Source organism: Caloenas nicobarica, chromosome 6 (genome assembly GCF_036013445.1).
Source record: "Caloenas nicobarica isolate bCalNic1 chromosome 6, bCalNic1.hap1, whole genome shotgun sequence".
Taxonomy (NCBI): domain Eukaryota; kingdom Metazoa; phylum Chordata; class Aves; order Columbiformes; family Columbidae; genus Caloenas; species Caloenas nicobarica.
The window spans coordinates 42,397,006-42,411,948 of NC_088250.1; the positions used below are offsets into that span (position 1 = coordinate 42,397,006).

Genomic DNA, 14,943 nt, shown 5'->3' on the forward strand with positions numbered 1-14,943 from the left:
CATAACTGAGTCAGGACTGACCTGGCAAATACAGAAGCAGATCGGGGAACCAGTTACCATCCTAGTATTTGGTAACATGCAATGGCCATTTTAAATAGACCGAGAATAAAATACGATATTTTGAAAAATGCATATGTTTTGACTCCATCTGACAAGATAAATTCGTTGTTAAATGATACATGCAAATTAAGCTGCAACTCGAAAATCTTATTGTCTCCATAATTTTGTTATTTTTAGTTAGAAATAAACCTCATTTCAAATACTTCTGCATTCACACATTTCACGATCTTCCTGACTGTGGTAAAGAATACTTATGAATGACTGAGGGCTTTACATTCATTCCATGGACGGTGGAGGGCACACAGGTCTGGTTTAAATTACAATTCTCCATGATACTCGCTTCTGGATAAACTCCAGAATATATTCCTGAAAGCTGCGTAACGCTGAGCAAGAAATGCGATCTGTCCAGTGTGTACCACAAAGCGCGAATGGCAACACCAGCACCCATCAGGCAACACAGCACCACAGGAGTCACTTCGTGTTGACATGATGCAAGTCTACTTAAAACAAACATTTCACACACAGAATATCAACACTAAGAGTCTGGACTGATAAAATAAATAAAGGCAAATCTATGCGCATGTACATATAAAAAATTATACGTGTAAGTAGGCTTCCTATAGGTAATATCAAGAAAGTAACTCATATGGGGAAGAGAGCGGGGGCCGTTACAATGCATTCCTTGACATCGTAGCATAATTTGTCGTTGAGGACTCAAAAGAATTATATTTTGCTCTACAGCCTAACAGACCGAACTGTGTGCTAGGGCTCCCAGTACTATGAACATCACATCCCCAGTTTCCAAATATTATTCGGAGAAGCAGGAGCAGCCAGTAACCACAGAACCACAGAGTGTCTGGGTTCCCCCGCCACGGGCAGGGACACCTTCCCGCCCAGCCGGCCCTGAGCGCCGTGGGACGGGGACCGAGCTGCGGCCTGGGCCAGGGCCTCACCGCCCACACCGGGAGGAATTTCCTCCTTGTATCTAATTTAAATCAAGCCTCTTTCAGTTCAAAGCCATTACCCCTTGTCCTGTCACAACATGCCCTTGTAAAAAGCCCCTCTCCAGCTTTCCTGCAGGTCCCCTTTAGGCACTGGAAGGCTGCTGTAGGACCTCCTGTCCTCCCTCTCATCACCCCCGTGGCCCCTCTGCGCCAGCAGGTCCGTGTCTGATGTGCACATGTGCTCCGGGGGTCTCAGCAGAGTGGGGCAGAATGCCCTCCCTGACCTGCTGCCCGCATGCTGGGGATCACCTGGAGCTTCTCATCAGCTAACACCCCCTCAGGGTCGTTCTCCTCAGGGCTGCTCTCGGTCCATTCTCCACCCAGCCTGTATTTGTGCTCAGGATTGCCCCGACACGTGCAGGACCATGCACTTGGCCTTGCTGAACTTCACTGCAATGTGAAGTCCAACAGATAATACCTTATCTGGCCACTAACCAGTCCAGCATTCCGTGATGGAGAGTAAGCAACATCACTTGCTTTTGCAGTTACTTGTATCCCGTTCTCCTGTTCACCTCTACAAGCTAAGCAACTGGACTTTTTCAGGTTCTTTTCCTGAGAATCACTTGGTTATCTTCCCTGCTGATACCTAAAACATTGTTATATTTGAAACAAGTATTTCCTGCATATAATTATCCAGTGATACACTCAATTTTATTTTTGTTTTGCTTACCAGTTATTATGCATCTGAATTTTTTACTTGCTGACATCAAGCTAATCTTTTGATTCAACTATGCATGAAATACCTAGATACTTCACAGAGGTGAAGAAATGCATTTAGAACTCATGAAAGTATATTATTTCCTTTTTCCTCACCTACCAAGAAGGGACAATGAAGAGTAGTGTCATTTTAGAAATTAAGGCACAGGGATGACCGGGGAAGTGGAACAGCTCAGTCTCTTCCGATGCTACTTCAAAGACCTGCTTGAGAAGTGTAAAACCTGAGTGCTGAAATAATACCACTGACTCAGAATTGCTTGAGTGGACTTTAACAGGAAGGCAGAGGAAAGGAGCGCCTGCAAACCCCTGTGGCAGATCAATCCATCAAAACCGGGAGCGTTCTCACCATCACCGCAGCAGCAGACAGATCTCCTACACTGGCAGCTCCAGAGGAGTTCCTGGGCCTCGCATCACTGACCACTTGGGACTTGCTGCTAAGAACCACATTAATTGATCTTTTTGTACTTTAATGTGTAAACAGCTAACCGAACTCCTCTGTCACTGTTTTCGCTCCAACTTCAAGTATCCAATAAAATCACAGTCCAGTAAGAATAAAGAGCAAAGAGAAGAACACTGCCCTGCGGTAAACGCCTCCTCTTGTTCCATTAACACCAGGGGCTCCTGAGCTGTTCACTTTCCGTCGGATACGCAGGCCAGCTGTGAAAAAACAGCTCCGTTGCTTGAATGGTAAAAGCACCAAAAACTTTTTCCCCAGTGAAGCAAACCTGTTTAACAGGGTTGTACACTAGATTAAGATATATATCTTTTACTGAACTAATGCTATTTTAAAGTCACGGTGATCCAGCCAATTTCTGACACTACCTCCTTTTCTAATCTGCCTGACATCTCTGGACCACTTGGGTGCTAGAAAGCTCTATGTATATGAAGAACTGGGTTTGGCTTTCCCAGCTCCTCACTGCAGACACACCGTCTAGAATCACTTGGAGGTACAGGCGTCCGCAGACTGAATTACAGGTGCTGTGACAATCATCTGCGTACAGAGGACAACTGAAAACAGAAAAGGTTCCACAGTGTACATACAGTCATTTCACCAAAGTGCCTGTGACACTAATGTCCTGAAAGCGCCTTCGTCTCCAATAAGTACGCACCTAAATAGATGCCTAACAAAAAAGTTTATTGTCCCTCTACATGCTGCTTTTTCCTCAGAGATAAATATTTTTTCCCTTTGGTGAGGAAAGCCTGAAAATTTTGGCACCTTGACTAAAAACTTATCATTGAGGAATGCTAATTCCTCAGTTTTGAACTCCTAAAGCACCTTGTGGTGTCACGAACAGCAATGCAATGGTTCCCACTAACATCTGAGCCAGCAAGGCTGAGACACAGCGAAATGGTCTCCACGTCTTCACGTTGTTCCACTCACGCAGTTCTTTGGAAAACCAGACCCAGTTCTAGAAGGAAGGATTCTGTGCTATGCTAGCCATCAATTTAAGGCAGCTCCACCACTGGCATCCGCCCTTACTTGCAAAATATCTTTCTTAGGTTATTTGTTCATTGTTTATTACAGTTTTAAGGCATTATGATCTTTAAAAAAAAAAATTAAGCAAAACAAAACCAACTAAAGCAAAACAAAAAAGTCCACTGAAGTTTACCTAAACAGAGTAACTAGCAGAAATAATATTTGGGTTCTTAAGATACAAAGAAATAAACTCAAGCCTGAACAGAAGCCATGGCAGACCTTACCATGTCAGACTATCCCTGCTGACTTCATCCACAAAACCAAACAGATGCAAAACTGACATCTCAGTGTTATTTACAAACCTGAAGGAAGTGGTTAGACATTAAAAAAACCTGACAGGTTGCATTTCTGTTTCCACATACTGCAGAGAAAGACGACAACAAGCCATCCGTATTTCCATCTACAAAAACAAATGTACATGTCAGAATACGTATCTAGATTTCAGGCTTCTAACAAAGCCACATGCTAAACATTACGTTTTCCTACATTATTACAAAACACCAGTTAAAATACAGAAGTCCATTTTAGCTGTACCAGGTGTTGTTTTCTTGGCAAAGCTTGCTTATCATTTAAAGATTAACAATGATACACGGTATTCCCATAAACCATTCTTTCAGAATTTAAAGGTACCCTGCAAAGGCAAGCTGGTAGATCATGGTCACGTTTGAGTAACAGCTAAAACTGCAGCTCTTTTGCGGGGTGGGGGAGAGGGAACCCTGAGCAGCCGCATCTCCTGCCACACCACGTTCAGTTCCAGAGGGCGGCCACCAAAACTGCACAGGGACAGCCCGTGGCTGCAGCCTGGGGTAGCACCTGCCCTTCTCCGCTGCAGCCCTGGGCCTCCCTGCATCTCGGGGACCCTGCGCCCCCCTGCACCCCTGAGCACCACCTGCCCCATGCCTCCCTCTCCCCAGGACACAAAGCTGCCGTGAGCCGAAGGGCAGCCCGCAGAGCAGGAGCTCCAGCAGCACCGCCAGGGCTGCCCCTCCTGTTCTACAGGAACCCAGTTCTGCCACAAGCTGAACTGAAGCTTTAAACAAAGAAACTCAGCTGTGAGGTACTGAGCTCTGAGCTTAAGAGGCTCTATAGACATGGAGTATGCAAAAAGACTAAAAATAGTAAGGGACACATTTTTAAAACGCCAGGATTGCAAGACATAGGAAAAAAACTGAGCAGGGATACAAGAAGCCGGCTAGACAGTGCGGAGTGCCAGCCTGCCGGGAGATGATATGCCTGTTTTGCTGGCACCCAAATAAGGACATTTTGTAGACACCATCAATATTAAGCATTATTGTAACTTATTTAGAACACGAAATTATATAAAGTTTTCTCTTGTGAGAGGAGCAATTCAGTATTTTCTCAAAAAAAAAAAAAAAAAAAGAAAAAAAAAAAAAGAGTCTCGTTTTGTAAGAGGGATTAGTATAGAATAGTACTCCAGGTCACTGGTGTTTCAAATTAAATACCCCGTGTCCCAGGGCTGGTAAGGGAGGCAGCACAGCACGCTTGAGAAACCTCAGGCTCCCATGAAAGCTCCACTATGCAGTTGACGCTCTGGCGTGAAGAGGTCACAGTTTCACCCAGCACGCTGACTGGCACTCGTTCCTCAGTAATCCTCACAATACATGCCTAAGTATTTGGGGGAAAAAAATAGTGCAAATCAACAGTTTCCAAATACCAGGTCTCCACCACCACTTGAAAAGAGGAGTCCTTTAACAAATTAACGTAGGCTGAATCCTTCTTCTTTCCTTCCCCACAGCGCTGGTCCTGCCCCGCTCCGCTCCAACCAGCCCTGTGCCCATGCTCTGAACAGCCCAGCGCAATCAACAGCTCACGGATCCGCAAACCCCGACTGCCACCCCATGCTGGGGACACTGTCTGTGTTCCTCACCTATTCTGCCATAGTGTGAAGAACCGCAGATTCCTTGTATATGCTGTTTACTTTACGAGTTCTTTAGTAATGGCTATTAAATTTGAAAATATCTATTCTTTTAACTGTCTATTATGAAAATACTGATTTCTTTTATCCGACTCATAACTTTTTTCCAGATTTCATTTTTGGTTCAAGTATCTGTCAACATAGTGGATACCTTCTGTTACTAAATGAAACTGTAAGTAATTTTATTTCCATAGTAAGGGAATTCACAACAGGTTTTTTTTCAGACTCTAAATAGCTTACCCAAAAAAAAGGACAAGAAGTCTTTGGTACCAAGAGCACAATATTATTTTAATACAAGTTTATATTGGTACGGCAAAATTTGACTTCGCACCTTTCTAAACTTCCCTGAAATAATCAACATGGATTCGTATTAGCCGGTCTAGAACTTCAGTAATGTTTATCACAGTACATACAACACTATTGCAAATTCTATTACATTTATACTGGCACAAGATAAGACCAACCTTAAAAAAAGAAAAAAACCACCACAACCACAACTCATTGCACACCCATTTAGCAGAGCAGAGTGAGCCCCAAAACACACTGCAGCCATCGTTTCACAGCATGAAATCTGCCAACACTGACACTCTGGAGCAACACGAACCGGAGCTGTGCACCCAGCGACAGCTGTCACAGCACCCAGCGCTGTCAGCAAGAGCCCAGAAATCACCTGGACTAAAAATAACACATCAACTACAATAAATATCGAAACGGTAAAACAGTTACTGTACATGTAAGAAAAGCTGACAAAACAGCTGTTTTGTTTAATTTGAAAACTTAAGTTCATGTTGGACATGAAACAGTTCTGCGAGTGATAAGCTATGAAATGAAACACGTGCATTTTATGCCACTGTATCTGTCCAGTGAGTATTCACCAGAATTTTTCATAAAGTTAATACTAGTTCTCTAACACCTAAATAGACTTATTTTTTTTAAATCTCATGCAAATCAGATATTTGCTTATCACTACTATCACATAAGCATTACAAAAAAGCAGTAGTTGTCTGTCTTAGAATATCGAAAAATTCCAAGTTGCAACTCTCTACATTCTTTCTTCAAGCTCTAAACATTCCAAACTGTTAACAGGGGGCAGAGGGGGAAGGGAGCAGAGGAGCAGAGCCCGGCACGCAGAACGCGAACAGTGCAGCTTACTGTGCAGAGCGGCTTAATCACAAGGAGCCATTATCCTGTCGCTGCCGAGCAGTGACAGCACTCCAAAACAACAGCCGGGGCTTCGCTGTTGTTTTCTTCTTTCTTTCCTTCAGGCAAGAAGAAGAACGAACACGTGCTACCGTGCCCCAGCTCTGCCGAGCCCAAAGGTCACCAGATGCCTGCTGTCAAGAGCTACCCCGAAAACAAAATTCAAGCGAGCGTTTACAAAGCTGTACTGGAGGAAGCATCTCAAACCCAGCACAGCCTCCCTGTGTGTTCCACACCAAACATGGCTGTCTTATTCAGAGATTAGCAATTATTGTAATGAGATCCTGCCCAGGGTCAAACGGCGCTTCCTGCGGGGACAGCCCGGCTTCCTGGGAAACAGGCAGGGGAGCGGGGATCCCAACGCGCGGGGACCGGCCGGCGGGGATCCCAACACGCGGGGAGCGGGGATCCCAACGCACGGGGACCGGGGAGCAGGGATCCCAGCGCGCGGGGACCGGGGAGCGGGGATCCCAGCGCGCGGGGACCGGGGAGCGGGGATCCCAGCGCGCGGGGAGCGACCAGCGGGGATCCCAACGCGCGGGGACCGGGGATCGACTGCTGGGCATGCACTGCTAATCACACCTGCCGTAACTACCTGAGCCAGTGAGGCAGCAGGGAACTCACAAATAACCACAAAGGAAGTTTTTTCACAATGTTACACAGTCACCAAACTATTGTATTGTCTTTTAAATGATGTTTATGTACACACACCAGAACAAACTGCTCTAAAAGTTGTTTTGGTATGAGAAAGTGCTAGGAAATTATAACCTGGATCGACCCTGGAAAAACATGAAACTGAGAAAAAAAATGCTTATCGCTGTGTTCAGAATTTAAACATCAATCTCCAAAAAAAGCACAATTAAAGAAATCTAAATGTATTCCAAAATGAACAAAATTAACTCATTGGACACAATTTTAAAAGAAAAAAAAAAGACACCTTTTTTTTTTTTTTAAACTGCCTAACATTTTTCCTCCTGAAAAAAGATTAATTACATATGGACTAGATACATGGCAGTGATCCAGTCAGAAAAGCTAGTTGTTTCCTACCTATAATTTTTCCAAAAACTAATTTCACCAAGCTCCATTTTAAAAACCAGATTCTCACAGTAGAACTGAAGGAGACCCCAGGCTACTATGAAAATTAATCAAAACACACCACCACCTCCCAACAAACAAACAACTCCCCACAAAAAAGTCCTTGGCTAATGAAAGAAAAACCTGCTGCTCCTAAGCAACTAGAGTAAAGTCTTTGGTCCACTGACAGAAGGCAGAATTTCTTCAAGGGGTAGACACAGCCAACCTACTACACAGCAGGTGGATGCAAGTGAAACTGCCACAGTGCCTTAAAACAACAGCACAAAGGCTTGGACTTCAGCATGGAATGAGATAAAAGATCATTTGCATACTACAGGAATTATGCAAATGCAGCGGTGGGGAATGGATCAGTCCGTTAATTCTCCCTCTCTCGGAAGCTCAGCAGCACAAAACAAGAAAACCCAGGGAACGCACCAAAGTAACATCACTGAAGGAACACATCAAGGAACAGAACAAAAAATAAGCTTCTAACAACGTTATAAATACGCTGCAGCCATTTTTCACCCTAAGCTCAAGAAAGGAATAAAGGAAACTAGAAGAACAAAACCCCCGGAAAGCATTACTAGAAAGTTCACGAACTCTGGCAGCTTGTGTGTGCAGCAAACCTGCTCCTGGGCCACGCCTGGTGCCAACCAGGGCGCCATTCTGGCAGCGCAACCCCAGCCGGGGGCGACGGATTGACATGAGGGGCTCTGCACCCAAAGCACACCAGTGTCAGGGTTCTGCTAGCTGTGCTTGTCAGAATTAGCACAGCCACAGTTTCCTAATCAGACACTTGGACACGACTCCTTCCTTTAAGAAAAAACACATCAAAACTTCAGCATTTCATTCATCCGGTTTCTTATTGTTACTCATCTTACAAAAAAGCAGTCTCGTCAAACAATACATTGTGTTTTTGAAGAAAACAGGAAAAATCCAAACCATCAAATCAGAAAATCCTTCTGCAAAGACAAGGAGTTACCAGCAGAACTCTTCACACTAGTCTTGAAATAGTTTTAAAAAGCAATGTATGTTGTATTTATATTAAATTATTTGTAATAGTATCACTGCAAACAAGCTCTCACAGCAAGATTTAGGCGATCATGATCTAAAGGTTTCTATACAGCAAGTTCTAACTATAAATATGGTATAAATATGAGTATTGGGTACAGGTCTAGCTATATATATGGGTATTGAAAAATAAATTCAATGAAGTTAAAACATTTACAAACAGTACATACAGTAACAGTGAGTAAAATACTGAAGTGTTCTTTTATTGAGATGTCAAACATTGCCCAGGGCAATCAAATCTATGGCCATAAAGAAAATTTAAAATCCCAATTTTTTTTTTTTAAACCCATCGACAGCTTCTTATAGAGCCTTGTGTGCTATGATTCCTCTCAATGAAATTTTACAAAGATCCATACCACTATAGAGTGTAAGAATCATCTAAACCATGTATCAAAAAAAAAAAACAAGTACCAACCCCAAAAGAGAGATCTGAGTCTGGCTGGAACTACCTGTGTCATTCAGGCAGCTCTGTTCCAAAAAGAGTTTTGATTTAAAATTTCATAGCTCACCCTGTGATAAAGAAATAAAAAAGCAGTTAAGCTATGAATGTTGCTTATGCTTATCTGAGAAGAACACATCATCTCTATGCAACCTCTAGGGAATGCCAGCAAAGCCAGAGGTCTATATTTTGCGTCATACCTTGATGCAAATATAAAAATTGCTTCAAGAAATGCAGATTACTTCACAGCAGAAACACTTGCTTAAAACACTAAACACTGATGAATATAAACACTATGTAAAATCCAGCATCACCTGTGAATAGAACCTGCAGCAATGGTTCCAGCCAGTACTAACTCCTGCAGTCACCCCTGTAGTGTGTTAAATCAGCACATTTGTTTCTCCAAGTTTCACCTGCAGCATTAGTCTGTCTTTAGCTTCCAGCAATTTCACCTGGAGCCCTTTGATGCTGGCTGCATGGACAGACCAGGAGGGGGACACAGGGACAGTTCATTACTTACAGAAATCATTTTCTGGGGCGGGACACCAGACGTTCTAAATCACCTTTTTACTCAAGTTAAAAAGTTAACAGAAGTGACCTTTTAGAAGTGGCCCTTCACACGATGGCACCCCAAACAAGTCCTGTTCGTGTCCCGGTGAACGGGATGACCCCACTCACAGCCCCGGTGTCCCTGTTCCCGTGTGCTGCTGCACAGGGACCAGCCCCAGGCTCCCGTAACGCAGCCCAGCGCCGCCTGTCCAAACCGGGTGTGCTTCTGAGAACACTGAGGTGCAGCAAGACACAGATTATCTCCTTTCAATTAGTTTCTCGCCACCAAAAAAACCCCTAAACCACCCAATCTTGAAAAGCCATGAGCAGAGGCTGAGTAACCTGCACCCACACGCTGGTCACAGCTCAGCACAGAGAGGGACGGTCCTGTCCCCACACAGACACCACCTGCTCCACACCTGGTCCCATACCCTGGGCACACCGCTCATCATTCGCCTTCGTTTTGAAGGCCCTCTGGTCCTCACAGAATTGTTAACCAAACGCATGGACACTTCATCTATCAATTGGATGCTTAAAATAGTATCTCAGAACTGGAACAAGCACAGTAGCTGCTACTGAACTCCCATTCCAAAAGAGCCAGCCACATTCTACTATTATTAAAGGTATCTCTGACAAAACCCTAATAAGAACAGAATTGTTTCAAGGCATGGAGAAGTCACCCAAAGGAAACCCAGAACAGCAGTTTGTTCTTTGCATTGCTACAGTGCCCACAAGCATTCTTCATGCTGGCTCACTGCCTACAACTAATCACAAAACTATTCAAAATACCAAATTAACATTCACTTAGTAGCATTTCATACACTTGCCACTAGATTTTGACTCCACGAAGTTCATATACGGAATAAATTCTGAAAGAACACAGAAAAATACCTGAATTAAATAATTTCAGTGCATTTTAGTTTTTCTGCATCAAAGCCTTCTTGTATGTTCCTTCTAATTTTGAACACTGTGTTTGTAAGTACCAGCTTGGAAACAAAAGGAACTAAAGCCCACCAGTATCTTAAGGAACCCCTTGTCCTGTGTACCAAAACATTATTATTTCATAATAAAGCTGATGTAATTTACAATAAACAGTTTCTCAATATTTTTCAGTGTATTCTGTTAAAATATAAAGAGTGATTTGAGTTTGGTAAGATTTGAGATGATGTCTGTTTCAATGTTCTATATACATTACTATCAGCCATTTAAAAAAGCATTACAGAAACCAACATTCTTAAATTTTTTTTTTTTTTGATATGGTAAATTCAGTATCAACTGTTTTTTTACTCAAACTGAAGGTTTTGGTGAAAAGATCATACAGGTAGCAAACACAGCAAAGAAATGCACAGAGAAGGAGGGTTAAACAGCAATTTTCCATAAAAGTAACCATTAATTTACCATTTTATTAGAAAATTGAAATATAAAATTATTTTGAAAATATAAAGATTTTTCAGAAGTTTTCAAAGCTTAGAACAATTATTACTATATATTCTTTATGTATCACCATAATATACACAAGCACACACATGCAGACCCTCTGAGAATACACTATTCATTTTGCTGCAGAAGAACAGACATTGCATAACAATGAGATTTGCTAATGAAATCAGCCATCAACTTGGAATACATATGTATTAAACCAAGACCTCAGTGTCATTTTCTTTTTGCATCGTTTGTTCTTACTCTCATTTTCCCTCGACCTTTCAGTATCTTCTCCTCCTGGTTTCACTGCCTCAAGTACAGCAATACTGCAAAATATTTTGTTAGCACTGTATGTACAACAGTTTTTACTTTACAAAATTTATTTCTCTACTTATTGCTAAATGTAGATTCTAATTGCATGGGTTCTATCAGCACTATTAGCGTAGCCTTGAAGAAAAAAAAAAATCAATGGGTGCTAAGGAGACAAAGGAGTTTTACTTCTCAGTAAAACAGCAGGAATGTCTGATAAAAACTGGGTGTCACTTGGAACAAGCTATACTTGCACAGATAAATTTGCACACCAATTAATACAACAACAACACATTTATGAAAATCTCCTCTAGATTTATCTAATGATTAAACAGAAATAGAATTTAGAACCATTACATGAATAAAAGTGCAATTGCTTTGCATGAACATGCAAAATCACCGTGAAACCAAGTAAAACAACCCAGCCAGTTCAGTACCCCTGTGCACAAGCCAGTATCAGTTACGCAAAATACTTAAAAAGAGAGAAATACTGAATGGAATTATTTATTCTACTACTCAGAGCTGGCCATAAAAATTAAACATTACCAAAGTATTAAAAATTGGTTCTCTCTCATTATACTAACACCATATTTTGGTTTTGTGGGATATATGCTGCCTTATACTTCATAGATAAAAAGCAACCTATTTACACAGCTAGCTCCAGGAGTATCAAAAACATGGTTTGGATTCACCCCAAAACTATTAAAATTAATAATACAGCTGAATACATTTTTCCACTGTTTTCATTTTACAGAGTTTTTTAATTGAAATAATCCAAATAAGATATTGTTACTATGATGCCACTATCAAGTTAGCATTATTGTTGATAAGCGCCAAAGCTCAAGTCCAAAAACTACGATAAAACAGTAGAAAATAAATGTTTGCTAGCTTGTTTGGTAGGGTTCGGGGTTTTTTTTTGTTGTCGGTGCGGTTGGTTTGTTTGCTCTTCTCTTTTCTTTTTCACCTAACACTCCAAAACCCTAATTCCATTAAGCCAAACCCCAATTAGTCAGTTACTTTTAGTATACAAAATTGCATACAGAACTCCCGTGGAATAAATCAAAGTAATTTGTAGTTTATTTCTCATTTTATCTTGAGGCCATGAGGAAGTCGTTCAGTCATTCTATAGGTACAATGGCCATCACACCACCAAAGAAACAGGAGGCACAAGAGACCACTAAAAAATAGAGGAGAAAACTAATGAAATGTCTGAAAATGGACTTAATCACCCCTGCAGCCAGTCATATCCAATCGGCACTACACAACCCGGGAAGAAAATAGAGATACTGGATGTAACCAACTAGGTAAGTAATTAAAAGCATCAAAACACCCATAATCTCTCTTCATATATGCCCCAGTCATTCCTTTTTAAGTTATCAAGCACTTCTGTCATTGAGAGCTTTGAAAGCTGAAAGCATGTACCACACGGCCCGACTTTTCCTTCGTGTCTCTCACTTGTACAGATACAGGGCTACACGATACAAACAGCCAGGCCAGATGAAGGGCTCTTACTCTCACGCGTGCATTGCCATGTCCTAATAAAAAGATGCATGAAGACTATTTTCAGTCACGTCTTATCAAAAATGCTTCTGTTTCAATTACAAAGCATTTGTCCTTCTGCAAAAAAGCCATCCACGTTACGTCTCAAAGTGACTGCAACAGCACAGAGTTAATTAGAGCGGGCTCACCTTTAAAAGCAGAGACTCCGCTGCCCCCGGGGTTTGAGAGGAAGAGACTCTAATGCAACAACCTTGACCCCTGAGAGTGCTGGGTCATTTTCTTTTGTGATGAACAGTGATTGCTTTCTATAATTCCAACAACTGTCAAGTAGCCTAAAGAGTATGGCTGTCAGGTGATGGCTGTGAAATGCTTGCACTTTTAACAATGACTTATTACCCTGTAATATAGGTCAACTGTCCAATTGAGCATCTTCTACAAGACGTTATAGGCTCTTCAAGCCATATACTACAACAACTGACATCAATGGATTTATTAGGGATCAAACTAGCGGATATAGAGAACTGTTAAAGGACATAGTCTTAATTCAAACAATTGAATGAGAAAGACTCTAAGAGATCCAAATCTGCTGTACACATGAAATATGTGACCCTGGTACATAACTTCACACTAGGCAGTAATGCATGTATCTTAAGTACAGGACAAAATTCACAAATTACACAACTTGGCACAAATTTCACCATTGGGAATGAGAATACATAAACCAGTTATTCTACAGATAAAAGCAAACCTTCGTTCTATAAATATGGACTCAACCTCATAGAAGAACACAGACGAAACCATATCAAGGGTACAGAGAATTAGATGGTGCCAGGTGCTAAAACATACCTGAATTTTTAATCAGTAAAGGAAAAGCATGAACTCAGAAATGAAACTGAATCTATCAGCCATACTTATCCTCTCTGAACTAACCAGAAATAGCTTCTTCAATATGTAGTCTAAAAATTTGTATTTTACTGGGATAAATCAGTCAGTCTAGACGCCTACAGTATGAATATGATCTAAAGATTAACAGTGTCCAGTTTAGCATGTTTTGTTGTGGTTTAAAGTTATATTCCAGAGGATCAACAGCTCACATCCCCAGTTTCAGTACCGTGCTGTACCAGGAGTCACATCTATGCACACAAACACCTTTGTTTCCAGTACCACACAATGCTCAGTTAAAAGCTGTTTCTGGCACTTCACGCACAAATTGCAAGCATGCTTCAAAGCTTACTTGTAAAAAAACTGGCAGTGAAGCATGCTTACACTTTTTCATAATGAAATACTCAAAATTGTACTGAATTATGGCAACTACTATTTATCTACTTTTAGGGAATAAAAGCAGAGGACAATTTATTAGAGCACAGGAGAAACTCCCGAACACTGAAGGTCACAGCCTGTGTGCTGAGCTGCCGAGCAAAAACATCTATGATGTTCCAGAGCTGCCATTTTTCTTCCTTGACAAAGACTCCATCTGCCACAGAGCCATTTACAGCCTCAGAGTCAGAATATCAATGATTTCCAACCATTCTGCAAGTCTGCGTTCACCTTGACATCACCTCTGTAACAGCTAAAACAGACGATACATCCAGCCCCTCCACAACTCGAAAGCCGATGCTTTATCCAACCGATATGCATTTCAGCTGTGCTCTGACCTGCCATTGCTTTGCTTCCTCTGAATCGTGCAAGAATACTAAAACTCTGAATCTACATCCTTTTCATGGTTTTAAAACAAAAATCTAAAAAGAAAACCTATCAAATATTGACAAAACATGTAAAAACATTTTGAAAATACCTGATAATTTCAAGATCTGTATTCACATAATGTACACGAACACTATCTCAATTTACTTTTTCTTCACGAAATAAAAACATGCCTAATAAGATACTCATTACAGATCACCATACAGAATAAACTATCACAGCTTCATTGAAACCAACAAAACCACACTCAGCTCTACATCTCTTGATGTATATACAAACTGATGGAAAAGAAAAATTCCAGGTTAGAGCTACGAAAAAAAGCAAAGAGAATCTTGCCTTACTCAGCAAATACCTAAAGACTTAGGTCCTCAGATTAAACAGATTATACATAGATCAATAAAGGCAGTTTTTAATATACATATATTCATACATACACATACATGTATACGCATACGCATGTTCTCCAACAACTATGATAATA

The 14,943-nt window shown here is 41.4% G+C and overlaps 1 protein-coding gene across 9 annotated transcripts in view; it reads right to left on the reverse strand.

Annotated features, from left to right (window-relative positions):
* Positions 1-14,943, reverse strand: part of BAZ2B (bromodomain adjacent to zinc finger domain 2B) — a 113,605-nt gene that overhangs the window by 59,216 nt on the left and 39,446 nt on the right. The window contains exon 1 of one of the 9 annotated variants that reach the window (XM_065637349.1): positions 6,347-6,616. The exons of the other annotated variants lie outside the window; for them this stretch is intronic. The gene's annotated coding sequence lies outside the window, so the exon portion shown is untranslated. Of the gene's footprint in view, positions 1-6,346; positions 6,617-14,943 lie in introns of those variants that run through there. 9 annotated transcript variants of the gene reach the window in all.